The following is a 23,001-nucleotide window of genomic DNA, read 5'->3' on the forward strand; positions in this document are numbered from 1 at the left end:
TGATTGCGGGTTCAAACCCAGGCAAGCACCACTATATATATGTGCTTAATTGTGTTTATAATTCATCTCATGCTCGGCGGTGAAGGAAAACATCGTGAGGAAACCTGCATGTGTCTAATTTCATCGAAATTCTGCCACATGTGCATTCCACCAACCCGCATTGGAACAGCGTGGTGGAATACGTTCCAAACCCTCTCCTTAATGGAAGAGAGGCCTTATCTCAGCAGTGGGAAATTTACAGGCTGTTACTTTACTTTACTTTTACTTTACATTTAAGATTTGCCGCCGTGACAGAAATCTGTCAGAAGGACATCGTTCTAAGTTGATGGTACGTACTTACCCATATTTCACAAAACACTACTAATAATAAAAAGTAAAGTACTACTTTAGTTTTTTTATTTTACATCCACATAAAAATCTACTTAAAATAAATCGAAAACCACTAACGCAATTAAAATTAACATCACGTCGAGTATAGTTATAAAGACGTACCAAATAATGAATTAACATGAGCGTCTAAAAGTTAGAGACGCAGACTGCGTCACACTCAGCCTGATTTATTATACGCCTTATAAGACAGAGAGACGCGTCTTTGACAATGAGAAGTTTAAGATGAGAACTAATTATAACGTTCACATCCGAATTTTAGAGTAAATTAAGTGCTGTGACAGTAACATGCTGGAATTGGTGAGAGCATAAAATATTTCAATATTACATGTCTGGGGAGACCTTTATCTCATACTTCATTATCCGCGGAGAAGAGGCATAGTCTCCAGTACAATGATATTTGTTACCGAATCAAGGTTGCATTGATTAGAATGCAAATTATCGTATGACGTAACAAACGAATGATCACTGTACAAACACATTATATCAATAAATTTAATAAATACATATGTAACATCTTCATACAAGATTAAAAAAAAACCTAGAATAATGGAAAATTAAAAGCCACGTCCCCCCAAAAATTTATATGAACGCAGATGAAATTCCGTAACAGGTCCAAATTAAACCCGGCTTTAGTCTCTCGATTTGAAACAGGTACTTGAGCCGCGGAAAAATGCTGAGGGAGTGATAATTTTTTTTATTAGATTCTTGGAATTTTAAAGAGCAAAACCCTTGAATTAAAAAATGCGTTAGTGTTATCGACCTACAAATTTAACTAGGCTATGATGAGATTCTTACGTTTGTGTTAAATCTTTAGTAATTAGAATAAAACATTAGTATGGATTTCTCTACTTATACTAGTCACAGTTACAAAGAAATTCGAGATATATTTAACATAACGCTTTATTGTTATGTATTGATTTGCATGATTTTATTGTTTTATAGACATTCGTTTTTTTAAAGACGCTGATTTTGCTTTTTTGTCAACGCTTTCCTTTACCACACAGAAAACACATTAAAAGGTATTCAGTGAAACAAGACAAAAGGAAAACTCAAATAAAGCACTCAAAGGTGCTCGAACAGAATTGTACTTTGTATCTCTTATTTAGAATTAGGTATTACATTCATTAGACTACATCAAATAAGGGAGATAAATTTTAAACTCTCTTTTCGAAATAAAAAATAGACCCCTTTTTTATAAAACATTAATGTATTTGACATGTTACGCTTCATTCTTATTTTTTCTGGATAAAACGTTTAAAAAAAAAAACATTTTACGCTCTCGTTAACAATTTAAATAAACTTTCTATCGAATTAAAAAAAACTATTGGATGAAAGTTACAAAAACCAAATTTTTTCAACATTGTATTTGTATGATTATTTATCCATATTTTAACTGATAACTTTGATGTTATTCTTACATAAATTTAGTTCTTATATAGCTTGTATAGGACATTATACTATTTGCCTTCTTGTCTTACCGAAGCAAATGTTACATGACATACTTAACATACAATGACACTAAGCTCTGGTTCTTATGATATTTAAGCAAATATTACGAACTATTTATATCATAAAGCGTTCTTAAACAAATATTATATAACCCCCCAATCTAATGTAAAATAAGATTTGTGGATGTTCTAAACATAATTACATAATATATATAATCCTACTCTCAGCGGATTTCAAAAAATTGATTTCGCCATGTTTTATATTTTAACAATGTTTTTTGTTGTTATTAATTGTGTTCCATTTACACTAGCAATTCCCTATCTAAGATCTGATCAAATTATACATATATAGTCTTGAACTGACACTTTATAAAAACCCCTAAATCTTTATAAACGTTCCTATAATTAATTTTCTTCCTTAAGCTTTAGACTTTAACAAATCTCGTTTTTTGTCCATTCAATTTTATACTTGTTTTATACTTTTGATAAGATTGCATCCATTAAAATGTTCCCTAACGCACAATAGAAGATTCCAGATATACTTTTTTAATTTTTTTTTTCATAAACAATTCGTGTAAATGACCTAATTGCTATTCTCCGAAACCATTCATAAAACGCAAATAAAACCAATCTATGCAAATTAAATTTCTAATACTTAAACAAAATTTGTAGCAACAATGTAAATATTTGTTAGTACAGAATAAACGGTAAATTTCCAATTATATGCAAACAAAGAGGCGTGTAAATGACAGAATTGCATATGATAGCATCAGAGCGGTCGGGTACTGTTACATTATTTTGGCGGGCGATAATTTGTTACAATACTAATTTATATATAATAATACTCGGATAAACGATTAAACCGAACGAAAAACAAATAAACAAGTGCGGAAATCATATAATAAATCACTGTCCTTTTAGTTTTTTGTCTTTTAGTGGTCAATAGATGTCACCTACTTGTCTACATTGGTATAAGTTTTAATTCACATACGATTTTTCCTCGCCCTACAAAGCCATTACTGAAAACCAATTTTCCTTGTTAAATCGGTCGGACTCTTTTTAATTTTTTGACAACAAACGAATGCCACTTCACTCGAGAATCATTCAAATGAGTACCAAGTATACAGGTACCTACACAATTAACATTTCAAACGAATTAATGATATCCATCATTGTCACAGGTATATAAATTTCCAGTGTGCGTGTATTTGTTATCGTAATTCTTTTTCCTTTAAAAAGCTTGATCGATTTGATTAAAATACTTTTTTAATTACGGAGTGACCTGAACTATTCTTGGCAAAAGTGGCGCTGTTGCCGATATATATGTATGTTTTCTTTTTTCTATTTCCAACCATCTCTATTTAATATTTTTCAAGACGTCTGATTATTTGCTTGATTCGATATATTTTATTTTATACACGATTTATGAAAGTATCGTGTGTTAAAATATATATTGGAAAAAAATTTTGACCGTTAAAAGTCGTGACGCACTAAAAAACCCTTTAAGTACTTCCAAAATAAATGACGAATCACGAAATAAATGAAACAATTTCGCCAAACTCCACTCACGCAGAATGTGAAAGCCGGCTGCGTTGCGGTCGTCGGTCAGCTAACAGTTTCGATACAACAGTATAATATTACAGATAACAATTACAACCGGTTCGATACATTGTGTAAAGGTGTAGTCCTAATGAAGATATCATAAAATATTATAGGTACACTTTCAACTACAGTAATTTACATTTAATCCATTTATATTATAATATCTACTGGTATATTGATCTACTTTATGTCTTTACATATACATATATGGAAGTACAAACATACCGAGAAAAGCCATAGTTTTTGGAACATAAACCTTCGCATGAGTATGCAGAACAATTCATTAAAGTTCCATCTGAAACGATTGAATAATTTAGGACCGACGACATACTACCATTCCTTTTTTATACTGCATAAGATGGTAGCGACTGCGTAGAAAAATAACTGTTATTGATAAAAAATCTATTCCTTCCCATTACCATAAATGCCTTCGACAAAATTCTACAAATTCGACAAAATCTTCTACAACGTAAACATTTAGGTGCATAAAAATTGAAGTAAAAATTAGATACATATTTGTAATGTTATTGAGTAAATAGTTCTTTTAAAATATGCAATTTCAAAAGAAGATTCCTCGATACAATATTCATTTAACATAACTTGGCGGGTACGTATTTTATTGGAAAAACTTAGATCATTATACTTTGTAAAGTACAAACTTATACTAAGTAAGACTTAATGTCCTCAAGTTTTTAATTTTACCTCACAGATTATAACAAACTTATGCTATAATGAATGCAATAATATAGTAAGATTTAGCTTCCGGTTGTAATCTAGATCTACGTAAAATAAACTATTAAAACTGACTCTATTAACAATCCTCCAAGGAGGAGTAATAGCTAGAGTATCATTTAGAATTTTTTTAGCATATATAATAAGCCTTATAAATGCTTTAGAAGATTGTATATTAATTCTTATTGTTGTGTAATATAAGTACTGGTTCATGAGACGGGTTACGACGGAGTTAGCAACATTGGTAACTTCTGCACACTGATGGATATTTTTTGTGCTTATGGAACATTTCAATCACAGTTCTGCTTAAAATCCTACTTTCATATAATATATAAGTTTATTTAACTTCCTTCCTTCCTCAATAACCACAGGAACGCAGGCAAAGCCGCAGGCAGCAACCAGTTATTAATAGTGCTTTCACAGCCAAATGACCAAAAATGTTGAATAATAATTAAGAATGCGAATATTCCTTCAATGTGTACGTGGCCTAATCAAGATTCGAGTTTTATTTTATTTTTAAAATAACTCCTGTTATATTTTGTCGTCCAGTTAATTAAAAACGTGCAGAAACAAAATTATTACCTTACTAAAAATAAATCAGTATTATTTTTATAAATGCCATATTTCTACTCATGAAGGTCATATATAAACTGTATTTAATTAAATGTGTTATAACCTGTAAATGTCTTACGGTTAGGCTAAGGCTTCCTCTCCCTTTGAAGTCGTTTTTGACTTGAATTAATTCCACACGTTGCTCGGATTTATGGATATTAAAGTGGATATTTTTATGAAATAACTGATACAGGTTTCTTGGATGCTTTAATTCACAAATTAATATGGAAATTCAGTGGTACCTAGGGTTGAACTCGCTATCATTGTTTATGATTCAAGTACGCGATGATATCACTGAGTCATCGCCGTTCGATTAACATTAATCGTTAAAAATATTTATATTGCAGATTTGTCGAAAACATCAATCGGTCATTGCACCGAATAATTAAACCAGTATTTATATGTTATTAAAATCATGCAACGCCTCTTTATGATGAAACTATAATGAAACTTTTCAATTATTTAAATTTAATTCAGTTAATTTTAAATAATAATAAAACAAAGTATCAACCATGAAATGTCTAACTGGGCAAAGATCTACTCTTCTTTGGAGTATAATATTAGCTTACTACTTTATTATAAATTTACTTACTCCAAGACTTTTTCCTTAACCATGAGCACGAGATTGATCAAAAACTGAAATTAAGCAAATTAACTCTATACTAGCTCGACTTGCAATCTTCGCTTACGGTTAAAATAAGTATAACGTAATAAATTATAGTAATAGATATTCGCAATCGTTCAAGAGGATTTGCAATTTATTCATCACGCTAATCCACTTTGGTATTAAAAACCCGTCTCTGAACTACTTGTACTAAATGCTTTTTTTTTTACGATCGATCAAGAAATACATAGTCAAATAAATTTAATTAATATCAATAACGATTACTTCTATTTAAATTTTATGGTTTAGTATAAACTCTAAATGATAACCTGCAAAAGATTTCATCATTGAACCGATTTTCAAATAACTAGGAGGAGCCAGACACTCCTTGAACACGATCTCGATGTACGGAGCAGAGCTTACATAAAATATACCTCATATTTAAATGTTAGCTATTTAAATTCACTTCGCATCTACGTTGCTCTCTTAACAGCTTTTATTTTATACAAGCTATTCATCCTCACTGCGCACAGAAATAATGACAATTGAAGTTCACTAGGTGATATGATTTTATCTCATTACATACATGGGTACATTAAGGACTTATGATTCCATAGTACATTGTTCATTAATTTTATGTACATTTTTTACTTGGCCAGCGATAATTAAATTGGCAAGTTGTAACGAATTGATGAGATAGGATTAAATAATTTTACTGTGTCCAAATTAAATAAGAACCTTCCAGATAAAATTATCAAAATAGTGATAAAAGCCGCATCACATCTTCAAATGGTAGTGAACATACTCGACGTGTTACAATTGTTTAATAACATCAAACTACCATTTTATGAGCAACCTACTGCACAAAAAACGTAGTAGTAGTACCTATAAAAAAACATCAAACGTACATTTAAATCTAGCAAAAAGAAACAAAATAGGTAGTTTTTTAATAAAATTTCATTGAAGTGATAAATAAAATTATTCGTAAAGAGTTCGCTATTTTTCACGTGTCCTTTTTGAGCCGAGCGCCCTGCACAAAGCTCGTAGTGTCGTTTTAGGATGTTATCTCGAATTAACACTATTACTGGTGTTAACTCATTTCTTTATTAAGACACTCACATGTACGTAACTAGGGTCGACATCCGTCCGCCTTAGTCCGGATACGCCCTCATTTAGCAGACTCATCTTCAAATCCTGCAACTTTATCTAACACTATTTACAACCAACAATATTTCCCATCCTCTATTTAACGATTGTTATTGTTTTGTTTTTTTTTAAATGATTTATCTTGACTCACACGCACAAAAACAATATATAAGATAAAAAATAAATGACATATATACGTACTTATATATTACATGTAGTATACAGTATCAGGAATAAGAAAATAGTCAATGAATTAAGCTTGTTACTCGTATAACTTTTAATAAATAATAACCTACTAATAAGTAATAAATTTTTAAGAGTACATTGCCCTAATTTCAGTACTTAAACTTAACGCATTCAAGACGATATTTTTCTCAGAAATATTTTCAGGAAAATCAAATGAACAGCGATTAAAAAAAATACAAAACACTTAATGAAAGCACGCTGAAATATGAAAACAATATTTATTATTTGATTCGTTTATTCCGAGTCATGTTTCCAGCGAACAATGCGAAGTAAACCGTGAAACAAGGGGCGATGCTCTAAATTCCAATTAAAATGAGCAGTAAATCCTTGGATGAAGAAAATCGGAGTGCCCTAGAAACAAATGAGGAGAGTTGTGAGGACAATGGTCGTCTCTAATTCGATTACTTGGTAGGATTAGCACTGACAACATTTTTCCAAGGAATTACTAACTTTGACTTTAAACTCAGTTGAAGTCCGTGGATTATTGAGTTAACTTAAAACATTTCTTCGTTAAACTATTAAAAATGATGAAATTACAAACTCTAAATCAAATGAAATTTAGACCAGTGTTAATGGGAAATTCTGACTTATTGTATATTACTAAGTTATAGAATCAGACTTAATTGAACTGAACTACAAGTCGCTTTTGATTTTAAACTGTTACTGTACGGAAAAAATAAATCCTAACTAGCTGTAATAAATATTGATCTAGCATAATGAAAATAGACATTATTCAGTAACAGTAAAGTTGTGATACTAAGTACACTTTGCCCAATTGTGGGGCATGGGTAGAAGAGTAATACATTGCAATATTTGGATCAAATTTAAGGAATACACGTGAATAAAAATGATAAATGTTTAGATCATACAAAACTGTACGATATAAAGTAGGTACATATTTTTAAAATCAACGTTAACACGGTTAAGCTCAAGCTCAGTTCAAAGTAAAATAAGCTTGACGCTTAAATCCTTTACTATACATTCGTCACATATTTCAGGCTCACATGCTTATCTGTAAAGCCTTTCTAAGGTTTCTACCTTCTCTAGATAGTTATAAAGTAAATAAAATAAAATTTCTTAATTGCTGCAATATACTTATACGGAAACTAAAAAAGCCGATAATATAATTTTATATTAATTGTATTTAATACCACTGCGGTATATAACGTAAAGCCTTTTTAGTTATGTATATATAAACGTTAAAGTTAAATTAGATATTTACTAGAAGACGAAGATATGTAACACAAAAAAGTTAATATATTTTTTAGGTTTATTATTTTCGAGTTTCGAGTTTTCGATAAGAGATTGGTATTATTGAAATGGACGTTACCGATAATAGCGTGTGCAATATACCGGCATAATTTTTTTTATTCATTTATACAAGCACTAAACAGAAATAAAACAAACCTCAAGCTCAAACCACACAAGGTTTATCTGTCTGTGGGTTACATCGTTCTATTTCACTTAATATTTAGTTCGAGCCACATAAGTCGTATATTGCTGTACACTATTCTTTTGTGGTAATGGTGTTTTGAGTTCATAATTAACTATTACTGATATTCTTAATCCATTAACCTGATAAGCATAAAAAATAACTGGAGATAAATTATTTTATTTTATCAGCTATTTGTAAACGAAATTAAAAAAAATTAGAGAGCTTTGTAACATCAAGAAAATATTATACCAAAGCTTACACTTTGTTGAATTAGATTTTGTTTAATTATTTAACCAACTGGAACATACAATTCATTTAATTTCCAAATATTCAAAGGTAATAAAAACAAAAAGCAATAAATTAATAAAGCACAAAACTAACAACAGTTAGTATCAATTATGTTCTAAAAGCTCAAGAAAGAAGGACTTAAGCAATCATAATTAATGATAATCCGGCAACGAAAGAAACTCGGTATTAAATAAACAGAACGGAAAAGGGAAGAAACGTAGGTACGAATTAGACACCATAGCGATACAAACGTCTCCCGTCGCCGCTTTAACGAAATTAAATTCACCCTCACCTTTATTAGGCTGACTCCCAACGAAAAATATTAATTCAAACATACGTCTGGTAAAATAAAATTTACATACAGTAATGACTCTTACGCGTAATAATTGATTTGTTGCTGACAATTAATAATTATAAATACTTTAACCTTAAAATAAAATGTAGTATATTTCAATAAACATATATATGCATAGAATAAGACAATGAGACTAGACTAGACTTTAATTTACTAGTCACATAAAGCAATTTTAGCTTTATGGCTGCTAGTAAAAACATTAAAAGTAAGTATCTCAATATTTCATTGTAGGAGCTGTTGAAAGCAGTAGTAAGTATAAAATTACTGATTCTTTCAAGTCTTTCACGAATAAAATCTTTGATAAATGAATTTCTTCCCTTTCACTTACAATATTTTCTGTAGGTGCACTCCTGAATAAAATTTCTATCGTACAAATTGGAACGAATGAAACATTTACACTGACTTAGCACTCATAGCACCAAAGTGAAAATAGATTTCTACCTCTATAACTTATTACATTTTAAAATATTTTATTCTATTGAGAAATGAAAGCAATACGTATATATGTATTCTTGTTTTGAAGATACAATAAAATTGTTAACAGCCTGAAATATTTATTTTGTTTTATACGATTCGGCAGGTCGCAGCAGTAAACAATTGACTGAACGCAACAAATGTTATCTAAAATAATATTATATACTAAACCAGATGAATAATTAAATCGTTTATATCTAACCGCCTGGCCACAGGAAATTCGCCGACGCGAAATTTCGCTCGGTATATATTGCTATACGTTTGGTTAATTCGCAAGACGCTTCGCCCTTCGCACCGCGCGAATATTCGCGTCCGCGAATTTCCCGTGGCCAGGCGGTAAGACAGGTGAGACTATTTCTGATCGAAAGGCGTTTATTCACAGCGGTAAAATAAAAAAATCTACCATTCAGTAATTGTTCCATAATATATAATTTGAAATTGAAAGAGCAAATAACAATTAAAGGAAATAACGAAAGACTGACAATTACTAAGGGGAATAACATCGGTAATTTGCTGGACGACGCTGGCAGAAAATTTCTGAAAGAAAATATGAATCATACCTGAAAGCGAAACTATTTAAAAAAAACTTAACTAACTAAAGTAAATAATTGTATTTTTTCTAGTCGCTTTTAATTTTCTCTAGAGTACAAATTTATGAGATTTGAGACGAGTTTGTAAAACAACTATGCGATGACGCAATTATTTTAAACGAGAATAAAAAAGGTAATTTTAATTTCAGTTTCCTGCCGCTATAAAATAATGGGAAAAATAGTCATTACGAGTTCCTTTATTCGCTCCAGAAACGGAGGCCCATCGTGAGCCGTCACTTAAATCCATTGCCCAGTGAATTAGATAAAGCACTTTGGGCACGCACATCGTATAATTGGCAGCGATGTAGCCACCCAGGCCTGACCCCCAAATCGATGATTGTTCCACCAAAGATAATTTTCACGCTTCACTGATGCTTTAATATAAATGCACTGAAAGGACGATTTGATTTGACGAGGGTTGTGGAAATTGCGTTCGCCGATCTCAGTGATGGTCTGAATTCCGGAACTTTTGGAATACTTTTTTGGCATTAACGTTACGTTCATGCAAAATTCATTAGATAGTGAACAATGAGCATTGTTGTTTTACGGAAAGCTTTCGTTCTGATGTTCATTGTGTTGCAGCGTGGGAAGTACGCGTTCACGTAATCGGCTTGAAGCGTAGTGCACTTTCATGATAAGGGCTTGCAATACTAACGGAAATGGACTTGTATAGAAGGCATTTATGGAGAGTTTGCAACTTTGAATAACTGAGCTTTGGTCTAATGATGATATCGTGTTCGTAACGTGTTTACTGTAGGATTTCTATTGAATATATTATGATTGTGTGTGACTATTGCTATTACAGTCAAAAAGCTCTGTCAAATAAATTTTTTTTAGATAAATAATTTATTCATTACATCTTTACTTATTAAAGCCTTAAAAATTGTGAGTTTGAACATTGACATCGATAGTTCTGCAAACGAACCAGTATATGAATTTCAAAAGTGTAGGAAGATTGTCTAAAATTTTCATAAAATTGTAAAATGTATCTAAAACTCGTATACTACTGCAAACATGGAACCCGCAGCAACTACGTCGAGTTTCATTGACAGATTTATTATCCAATATAATAATGGTTAGTGTATTTAATGTTGCAGTAGAGCTGTGAAAAGTTACCTCTTACAAGCATGACGTGACGGCACTGAAGGATATCACAATCGAAAATTTACATGAAGGTTAATACGGACAAAAACAAAATAAATTGTTTTATAGTAAAATGTATAAAATAAATCACCCGATACTTAATAAATATTAAAAACGTTCATTTGAAATTTTCATTGAAACATAATTGTAAAGAATCAATACAAAATAGCTGCTGAATAAAATGTTGTACTATGTCATCCAATAGTATTATTCATGAGAAAATTTGCTAAAAAATTGAAATTGGATCAATTATGTCACTATTTAATAACAATTACTTGTTTGCTCATTTTAAACTTTAGCCGCTTCGAATGTCCTTCGAAAAATAAATAATGAGTCATATCACTTTGTAATATATTTATTTGATCTTTATTTTAAACACAATTACAGTACACGAAACGAAACGGTCATGGGCCACCTGTTGGTTAGTGACCAACACCATAGACATTGGCACGGAGCTTAATCATTCCTTACATAGACAAATTTATTTATTTATAACGCCCCCAATCATGGGAACTGAGATTTTATATCTATTGTACCTGTGTAACCACTGGTTCACTCGCCCTTGTAAATCCGAACACAACTATTGTAAGTGTTGCCGTTTGGTGGTACCTGATGTTTGGGTAATACCAATCCAAATGGGCTTGCACAAACCGATTTTCGAGTTGAATACAAAACTTATATTAAAGTAAAAATGTTAGCATTCTTATCACTATTTTAGATGGCCGTATTTAAGCTATTCGTTATATGGGTTTATTCTTTAAAATAAATATTAAAGTAACTATTATAATTAGTTTCCCTTTAGGGAAAAAATGAAAATATTTTTACATTTTATTTAATTATAATATAAAAGTTACAGGCAATTTTTGAAACCACACCAAATTTATTTATATTCTACCTGAATATAAATAAATTCAATACTTATTTCTTTTAGAATTGCGTATTAGTTTATGAATGAACAATATATCTTGTTAGGTACAAGATATATATTTTATATATATCCTAAAATACGCAGCACATCATATTTAGGTTGTTTAATCATTAATGATTTTAACATAGCTAATATCTTTAACGATAAAACTGTCCACAAAATAATAGCTTTATAATAAATAATGTACAACATTTTTAGTAATAAAGGTTTGCGGATGTATAAATTAAATATCAACAAACAGGGTTAATAGTATTTTACTTTCAAGTATACGAGAACTAGGTAAAGAAATATATTATGAAAACTTAAAAAAGACGTCACAAAGCAAGAACACTTTGAACGACAAAGGCAGTAAATATGCCGCCCCGACCTGTACCAGGTCAGGCATAACGTTCCGGCCATTGAGTAGAGTACGATGGCTACTAACTCAACCAACGTAACTCGGCACTGAAAGTTATGAAACTCTTTGTGAAAGTTATACGTTACGCCTACTACATAAGCCATTCCTAATCACATATACGAAGAACGGTTTTTTTTTTCAAATCATTACTACCTACACAGTAACTCAAAAAAAATACCCCGAATTTTAAATCTATATCTTATATATAAATAGGAAGAGGATATATCAAAATATATTAAAACTTACATCAATCCCATTAATTGAATGAATTTGCTGTAGTCCTCAAACAGCCGAAGCGAAATTTTCTGGAACGATGAAAATAGTATTGTATCAATAAATTCAGTTATATTATTACATATGCTACTAAAATTGAGTAAAATACATTATCTACTTTAAACATATCGTTATGTATCAGAAACGCTACTTTTAAGACGTAGGTTTAATAAACGTTAAGTTTTTCAACAACAAATAAATTATGCACTATTTTTAGACTAACCTTTTACGATATGTCGAAAACCTTACCGATAAACCTTGAATGCAAGCTTTTAACCGCCATTAAACGTTAGAGCTTTTAAGCGCTTTCAAATATTCATATTGTAGGTATCGAATAATTTGGTTGAAAACACAAAGATGCCTTAGAAAAAAATATTCTATATTTGTATAGTATAATCATGAAATACAAGATAATGTTTATATAAAAATACGATTGAATATAATGAAGGCTTTTTTTAAAAACCACTACCTTTGTTTCAGTCAAATCGGTATATGTATATATTCAATGAGCTTATTGAATATCAGCGTCTCGGCCGTCGATAACCTTCTTATTCAATAACTCAAGTTATCAAAAAATAGATTACATTAAATTTAAAAACTGGTAAGATAATATTGGCCAACAATATGTCCAACATGCAAAATGTACATGGTACGTCTGTTGGTAACCTAGGATGCGTATGTTTGTTAGCTGTGTATGTACTTATGTAATATTTGTGTACCTAGGTTAGATTTAACCTTGTTTGGTCCCATGATTGGAAGCACATTGACAATGTATGCAATGGCTAATGTATTAGACAAGGCGACGTTTGCGGGCATAGGTGACCTTTTTATTTATTCGCCTTCACACGCTTATTATCAAAAGATATGTATGTAGATATATGTAAATGATCATAAGAAAATATTGACATCCATATAAAATATTTAAATTCTATCTATCTCTTTATATATGGTTGAAAAGACTTAATATATTTTATTTGGGAGTAAAATAACTAATAACTATCCAGTTTTCCGGTAGAATAGAACTTTCACGGCCGGTACTAATATCATATTCAATTTAATGATTTAAAATTTAGTGTAAAAATATAATTAAATAATAAAAATAAATCATACTTGTATATAATTACTTTTAATAAACATACAATTAGTCATAATAATTTACATATAATGTTAATGCTATTTACGTTATTTATTCGAAGGTAGTTCAAACGAATGTTGATAACTGACATAATATTCATAACGAGTTTATTTCTTATAAAAACCCATAAAAGGACATGAACTGGGAGTATATTAACTTATCTATGGTATATAGTTCTTGTATCAAAGCGAGTCTGGCAAAGGCTTTCAACGCTTATAAAACTGCACTGCCTGTCCCTTCACGACGCCTGATTATAAAATTATTTTCATTCCTTCCTCATGCACATGGCAGAAAGAAATGACACTAACCTTTAAAAATATAATAATTTATCTTTTATTACTAGCGATTTTTTCCATTCATTTGAGAAAAAATCTGTATAGGTATTAGGAATAGGTCTTTTCTCCTATCGAGTAGAATTAATACTTTAGTTTATACAGAGCAATGCTTCACTGCTCACACGTGCAGATTCGCTCCCCATATATTCTGGTATGCTTAGATCATTTGAGTTTAATCATTTTAACACTACATAATGATGCTTCTTCTTATTATGTCAATATTATTGATGTGTAATTAAATTAAACTAAATAAACAAATACAGGAATTATTGAATATCTCCAGCCAACACGAATGGCATGTACCAAATATGAACAAAATATATATTATATAGTTACGTATAGATTGCCAATCAATCGACTGCGGTGAGTTGTGAAAGATAGCGAAGTTTAATCAACTCAATCTCAATGCGACAGATATTCCTGATCGGATTATATTTGTCACGAACTGTAAACATCTCTGTGATCACATCATGATTACCGACGTGTCTTTGCTATATAAATATTATCAAATAATTGGAAAACTTTGACAGTAGTTTACTAACATTAAATTTGAATAGATTAAACATCTTAAATAAATAAAAAAATATATTAATATCAATCACCACTCAAAATGCCTCAAAATAATAAGCTCTATTTTAGTTGCAGCACATAAGAACACTCACACTAAAAATGAATACGCTCTAAAAAACCTTTAAAATTAACAGTATAATACAAAATACTAAAACTTAGGAAAACATATTTTTAAACTGACATAAACAGTAATTGCCTTGGCAAATTTAAAGGCAAAGAAATTTGTGAGAAGCGGCTAACAAAGTTTTAATGTTGAGAAAAAACTGGTCACATTAAGTTGTACGTTTTTAATTATTCACGGTACAAGTTTACACATTAACTCCGGAACTCAAGTCAAAACATCTAGACATGCACAAACTTTGTACCTTCGCTAAAACTTCATTTATTTCAGTACCGACCCACGTTACAGTTTCAGCAAACAATGTTCTCTGTAATTTCACTTACCTAACTCTAACGCTGAGCTAATATTGGGATCTCTATCAATTACAATTTTTTAACGAAACTTGAACTTTGTGAAGACTTTTATTTACGGCAAGCTATTATATTGTTTAAAATACATGGTTAGTTTTACTATCAATGATACGTCTATTCAGGTTTACTTATTAAACATCGATGTAATAACATAGATATATTTTTATGGAAAAACGAACGTCACGCCTTTAATAAGGAACCTTCAAAAGAGAATTGACGCCGATACATCGATTCCATGAATACGTGATAGTGATAAAAAGTCTATCATGTACAATCAGTATAAATGGTCTCTAGATTTCAAACGAGGTCAGGCATTAAAGTTTATTATAATAAGTGTTTAGTTTCACCTACTCCCTTACTATATGCTTTTAGCAGCTTTCGCTTCAAAAGCATCTGGACCAATAATTTTCTCTCATATCAATAATATACTGCATAGCATACTATAAACTAACATAATATGAAGAAATATAGGTAGTATTTTCGTGAAACTGGAAGTAACGACGAAACCTCGCTTGTATCACAAGGGAGGTTTCTACTTAAAGTCCCTAATATTAATATAATAAAAGGATTTTTTTGACAATACCCAGCGACATATGTATATGTATGTTATGAGTAATATTAGGTTACATTTATGAAAAATAAACTATTACTTTTCTTGTCCTCGTAGTCTGGCAGACAATCCAAATAGAGTAAAATTTAAATTAAACTCAAATAAAATCTAAAAGCGGTGTCTCGCCGAGGAGCATTCGCCTGTAATGTAGCAATCTAAGATTTGATTTTGAGTTTTACTTCATAGTACCTTATTGACGGACAAGCATTCGCCTGTAACGTAACAACCTAACCTTCCATTTTGTATGCTCGTCTGCATTTGATTCAGTTACTTTTACAATAGCATACAAATTCTATCATCACAGGTTGCGCTTTCTACCTCATGCTCAGTTCTCACTCACTCATATTATGCTCGATAATATATAATGATGAAAATGAATACAATGATCTCGGTAAAGAATCAGGAAACCTAAAAAAAAGTAAAACGATTGCGTTTCAATGTCGCTCCTCTATATTACCGTTAAATATCGAATAAATATGATATTCATACAAAGAAGGCTTTCAAAGAACTCATTGATTTCATACTACCACTTGATTTACTATTATTTGGTTAAAAATTCCATGAAATTTTCGAATCAAATAACGAACTTTTATGAAATAATCTCAAAGACTAAACGCTGTAATCGGTTTTATTTCACAATCAAGTGATATTCCTTTGTGAAACGGATCCATTTTATTTTTCACTTTGACCGGTCTAGGTACCTACTAATTAAAAAGGTCAATTCATTCAAATTTCGTTTATTAGGTGTCAGTATGACCGAATTTACTTTAAAATCTTCGGCAAAATCTGCGCGAAGTTATAAATAGATTTTATCAAGTCGACTTGGTAACTATACCCTACTAGCAAAGCTGATTTGTCGAACTCTAAACTTTTAATGAGATTTCATGTTTATTATCTACGTATTCACTTTGAAACAATACATCTAATCTAAGACAGACTAAAGCTTAGTTGTATAATATAATTACTCTGTAAGTTAGGCTTTCAAGATCCAGTCCTAGTTCAGAGCAAGACTTCGCGCGATGCCAAACATCTTTGTTGGCTTAGAATGTAAATCACTGTAAACAAATCAATGCTTTTATTAACACTAAAACTTAGAAACAACTTTTTGTGAATTTAATATAAAATTTTGATTATTTACTTAACATATTCAATGCCAGTGACTCGCCTGCCAGTACCTATATGTTCTTTTACAACATGTTTTTTTTTTTAAATGTAAACTTCATCATTTCCGTGTCCTTAAACAATACCACTATATAGATAGGCTCATTCATTCATTAGAGAAAATCAGTGGTAATCAATAGTTCATAAATTTTATTAAATGTAACTGTTGCAGGAGAAAAGGTTGTAAATATCTTAGTCTTATTCAATTAAAAATCAAGGTAAACTCTTCTAAAATAATGTTACAGCTTCAATTGCCCAAGAAATTAGAACTTGAGTAAAAGCAATGCCAGTGTTCCCGCCTGGGTGCACTTATTCCAGTAAACAGTGCTGGTGACCTGTTCAGTCAGTTCATAGAAAATGAAGACGGCATCTTTAATTTACGCTTAAAATTTGTGGCAACATAATATATTGCTAACCCACATCTACAAATCAGTCTGAGTGAAACACAATGGACTTAAAAACATTAAAATTGTAACCACCCAAAAATTTGTATCCCAATATTTCATATAAAAGTCAACGGGTAAATAAACGCAGCCATACATTTTCTGTGTTGACAGTAGAATAGTGTAGCAGGAGTAGCATAAGAAGCTATGCAAACCTATAGCATTCACATCGAGCTGTCTACTCTAATCATTGTTACTTACGGACAGAACACATAAATGGACACAAAATAATACTCCACGCTTTATTTAACATTGTTGATGAATACATAAACGATGCCATGAACATGGACCGGCTATTGATTGTATCTGTATGATATTGGCAGATAAACGGACCATGAACAAACGTTATTTCTTTTCAGTCTAGGGATCCGGTAAATGTTTATCTGAATAATAACATTTTAATGAATAAGTAATATTGCATAACATTTTTATGAAAGTTAGACTTCACGGATTTATTACAATTTTAAAGGAAAATTGTTTCAAAAATATCATTGCATATATACCTATATACCTAACCTAACACAATAATTACCCTGTATAAGGTGGAGGTGAAGTATATTTACTCACATAAAATACCCGTTGAGAAGCGGTTCTTTCGGTTGCTCGCGTTTAGGGGTTGACCGTCAGGTTTTATGCAAAAAAATAACCTTCCTTGGAGTTCAAGCCTGCTTCGCATCAAATTTCATCAAATTCAGTTCAATGATTTGGACGTGAAAGAGCAACAGACAGAGTTACTTTTATAAAGTTAATATTGATTCGTATAATAAATATCAGTAAAGAATCTTGTAAAAAAAACGCACAATGCACCAAGCAGAGTTTCTGCAATGATGATATAATCCGAAATTGTAAGTGGTTGACAGATGCGAATCATTTATTAGCGAAAATTTAATTATAAACGATTCTTTGACAAAATAAAGCATGTTTTGCGTTTGCTAAAAAGATAAACGGCATCCTAAATTTAAAGAATTTTAGTGACAATAAATCTACTGCTCATACCTTTTATGTTATTTTGTAATGTTATAAAGCATACCATAACGGCATATAACGTCAGTATTGTATTTCAAAGTATGTCGACCCTGGATCAAGTATACCTAAGTATAAGTGCGTGTGACAAGACTTTGCACTCACACAAGAATGATTAATACGAACTAGAACGGCCCAAAATGAGAAATAATCCGTTTTGGGCGATCTTCACGGAAAGATCCTTTATTTCAATACCTCATCCATCATATACCCTAAATAAAAGTTGGGTTACTGTTAATAAATGGACATGGAGCAATTGGCTGTTGGACACAAATAGAAGATTTGGATGTATTTTCAATGGTTTGTAAAAAAATGAAATACGAGTTTGACTTCTATAATTTTCAGTGTTTGCTTGATACAACTAAGTCCAATGAATTTATTTTCGATGACGACCAATAATAAATACAAATACTAAGCAAGCATAAGCATTTATATCCAAATTTTAAGACAGTCATATCAAAACATCAATCTTAAAAATTGACGTAATACTAATGGCGCTTTATTTCCTGTGGAGGAATACAATACGTTCGTTCTTACATCCGTACGTGATTACAATTTAATGATACCGCATCGGTTATTCATAGCAACATCATGCAAATGGTACATCTGTAATCATATATTAATATAATTTAAAATTTGCGACGTTCTTTACATAATAACGTTACCGATTGTGTTAAGACAATTTATATTAAAATAATAACATCATTATTTATAAGAAAGTAAAAACAATTTATTCAAATCATACAAATAATACACATAACGTATATAGTACACATAATACATAAATGTTCTAAGGATTTACCAATAATAAAAACATATCAATTGTTTACATTTGAATTTAAATATATCAGCACAATTGTTTACAATTAATTCAGTGTTACCATAAAAACAAAATGTAAAATGTTGCACTCTTGTTATCCTATCTGTTATTCAGGAAAAAGAATCATAATCCAGCATTATATGTATCTATTTCTTTCATTACTGCTCAACTTCTTCCGTTACTGGTAGGTATATTTTACAAAATGCGAGTAGACTAAATGTTTAAACAAACAAACAAGTCTATGAATTAATGAGATAACTCCTTGTGAATTTTAAAGACGCAAGGCCTGCCTTAGGGTTGAATCATATTATTCGGTGTAACTTTTACGAGGGTTTTATTTAGACGGTTATTTATTGTCTCGCCACAGCCACCTGGCTCCCATATTTCTTACCAATTATTTTAAGCTTTACTCGTCCTGTTTAGAAAGCCTACGAATGAATATCTTTGAATAAATTTAGATAATGATCCCATTAATGTGCCTTAAGGTCTTTTATAATTACAATTTTAAATAAATGGAGGAAGGAGAATATTTGCAAATGGTTCATAGGGTATATATTTTTGATTAGCAGGAAATATAATAATTAAAAAATAATTGTAACGAAGCTATTTTGCCATTTTGTAGTTAATATATTGTCCTTTAATACAAGAGTTATTACAGTAAATTATAGTTTCAGTTAGTACCTCTTAAACGTATCGAATTTATTACTTCGAATTTAAAATATGTAAATAATATACAAACAAAAAAGAGTAAGTCAGAAACTGTTTATATTTATTCATACAGTGTAAGCATCCAAGAGCATATATAGATGTTTGTATACCTGTCCTCTGCGTTCCTAGGCTATCGGTCCAGTGAAAAAGCCAGCGATTTTTGCTTTATCATATTTACCTTAATATTAACTTTTTATTTAGACTCTTATTCTACTAATATGAAGCCGAATAACAATGCTTAGTATTACTGCTTTCTGGTATGAAGGGTAAGTGAGCCAGTGCAACTGCAGACCCACGGGACATAATACTTAGATTCCAAGGTTGGCTGCATATGTACAATGTAAGTATTGATATTTTTAAGATTAAATGTCAATGGGCGTTTATTCACATTACTGACTATCAGGTAGACCACTTAACCGTCTGCCTATTTTTTAAATCGATTACAAAAAAGATCCATGTATATATATCCAATTTAAACTTGATAAGGGTTTATATCTTTACCCAGACCCAAAAAGAGCTCGTCGAATTAAAAACAAGATATAATGATAATGTCATCAACAAAGCAACCAAAAACAAACATACTTCCATGTATAGAGTGTGACATTGATAATTTATGCCAACAGTTTCGTTTAGGAGCCATTGTCCGGAAAACATAAAAGCTTTTAACGTCGCTCCTGTGCTCTCTCGACGCAGATACACGCGGCGTTTTATACCGCAGTTCAAATGCTATTAACCGAATTCAACGCTCAAGAACCGGACCATTAAAAAAAAATTATTGAGATAAAATATTGTATACGAAAGGGTGATAAATATTCAACGATGCTTCGAGAAATGACCGTTCAAATTCAGCTAAATATATTCGACGTGTTGCTGTTTTCACTTAGCACGTGTCAAGTCACTATTAATCTTGCAGATGTTTCCCAAAACAATTTATTACTGACAGAGGAGCGTTAACCACAAGCCTTGGCGAATTGGATGGAATAAGGGGTCAACGGACAAAACACAAGATCATTTAAAATGATATATATAAAGTGGAAAGTATGTAAATAAGGAATTCTAACAAGTTTATGAAATTAGAAATAATGCCGTCTCAAAAACTTTTGAGGTACTTGATTAAAATATACCTAATATTATAAGTACTATTATTACATTATTTATTATATATAAATACTAAATTAGTTATTTTAAAATATAAGGAAGAAAAGTAGGTTAATACATAACATTTTGGCAAGTTCCATAAATTGAAATCATACGTTTATAAAAGTTATAAAAAAAATCTTTATATTATTGAAATATAAATGTTCATCTGGCCTAGGAACTTACAACCTCTTATAATTTGTCGCTTGTAACATAACTATTTTATATAAAAAAATTTAATGACGATGAAAACTGTCAAAAAATATAAAAGGTATAAGCCCTTAAACCGTAATCCTGGACATATTCCCGCGAGTCATGTATGCTCAATTAAAATTGCCGGTAAAGTCGAAGGTGTTTCGAAACCGCTCTTTAATAAACTAAACTTTAATAAGCATTCTGGTTTTATATTAGTTCAGTTGCCAATCAACGATAAAGCTGGAATAAACTTTTCTATTTTAAATAATTTCCTATTTTTATCGATATGTATACCTGAAGCAGACACTGGCTGATTGTTTTGCAATTAGTTTTAATAAGCATCCTATTATGCAAACTACTAAGCTACGCGTGGTATTAGGTTTACAAATGTTTTACCTTTGTAACACTATCAATGGTTCGGAGATCTCACAGAGTTAGACTGGAAGAAAATCGGTATAAAAGCTTTTTCTCAAATTGAAATACTAATAATCGATTTCAATTATATTTATTTATCATTCATCGAAATTTTTTTATCTTTTTATTCTTGTATTTTGTAGGAATCTTTATCTATTAATATTCATTTTTTGTCAGATTTAGGCCAAATAACAACATTTTATAATTTGTGATTTTTATTTTAAATGTTTAAGAAATCACTACCGAACCGCTTTGCACGTCCCTTATAATTAATTATACAAAATCAGGTTCAGCAAAAATAGTAAGTAGAAACTTCATAAAAAGTTTACTAAAAAAAAATTAAGAAATAAAAGCTAGCCTACAAAACATAAGCGAATTACAACAACACAACAACAACAACAACAGCCTGGAAATTCCCACTGCTGGGCTGAAGGTCTCCTCTCCCTTAGAGGAGAAGGTTTGGAACATATTCCACCACGCTGTTACAATGCGGGTTGGTGGAATACACATGTGGCAGAATTTCTATGAAATTTGTCACATGCAACCTGCATGTGACAAATTTTCCTCACGATGTTTTCCTTCACCGCCGAGTACGAGATGAATTATAAAGACAAATTAAGCACATGAATCAGCGGTGCTTACCTGGGTTTGAACCCGCAATCATCGGTTAAGATGCACGCGTTTTAAGCACTGGGCCATCTCGACAAGCGAATAAAGATTTCACTTATCTGTAAATGGACGTTAGAATAATTAAATTAACTCAAATAATGGAGTTAATTTAATTATTCTGTACAACGCATATTAAACAAACAAATTATTGTATCAGAATCTATATTTATTGATTCAAAAATAAAGTGCTTTTAAATAAAGAATAAAAATTGACAACCGACGATGATGATAACCGCCTTGGAACTTCGAAACGATATATTTGATTTTAATAAGATAATTATCAAAACAAGCAAAACAAAATAATATACACTAAACAAATATTCTCGTAACAAACAGAGAACATAATTTGAATTAAAGAAAGGCTCGTAAAAAAGTTGTAAGTGTAGATTCAACGAGAAAGAAATGGAATGAGAAGAGAGCCAGAATAATGGCTTATTCAAATTTAACGTCGGAATACCGCACCTTTGGAAACGATAAAGGCGCACCTGCGGCAAAAGCAAAATTATTACCAAGATTTTAAACAACATTAATAAAACTCTATTTTATTATTGAAAATAAAATTAACGATAAATGAATGTCATCAATGATATATTGTGTTGAAATTACCAAAATCACAATCCAAAGTAATCAAAGTGATTACTTAGGAT

The 23,001-nt window shown here is 30.8% G+C and overlaps 1 protein-coding gene across 8 annotated transcripts in view; it reads right to left on the reverse strand.

Moving 5' to 3' along the window:
- The window catches only part of LOC124533731 (protein lin-10-like), a 125,847-nt gene that overhangs the window by 98,954 nt on the left and 3,892 nt on the right, over positions 1 to 23,001 (reverse strand). For 7 of the 8 annotated variants that reach the window (XM_047109240.1, XM_047109233.1, XM_047109284.1 and 4 more), the window contains exon 2: positions 12,637 to 12,695. The exons of the other annotated variant lie outside the window; for it this stretch is intronic. The gene's annotated coding sequence lies outside the window, so the exon portion shown is untranslated. The remainder of the gene's footprint in view (positions 1 to 12,636; positions 12,696 to 23,001) is intronic. 8 annotated transcript variants of the gene reach the window in all.

Source organism: Vanessa cardui, chromosome 1 (assembly GCF_905220365.1).
Source record: "Vanessa cardui chromosome 1, ilVanCard2.1, whole genome shotgun sequence".
NCBI lineage: Eukaryota > Metazoa > Arthropoda > Insecta > Lepidoptera > Nymphalidae > Vanessa > Vanessa cardui.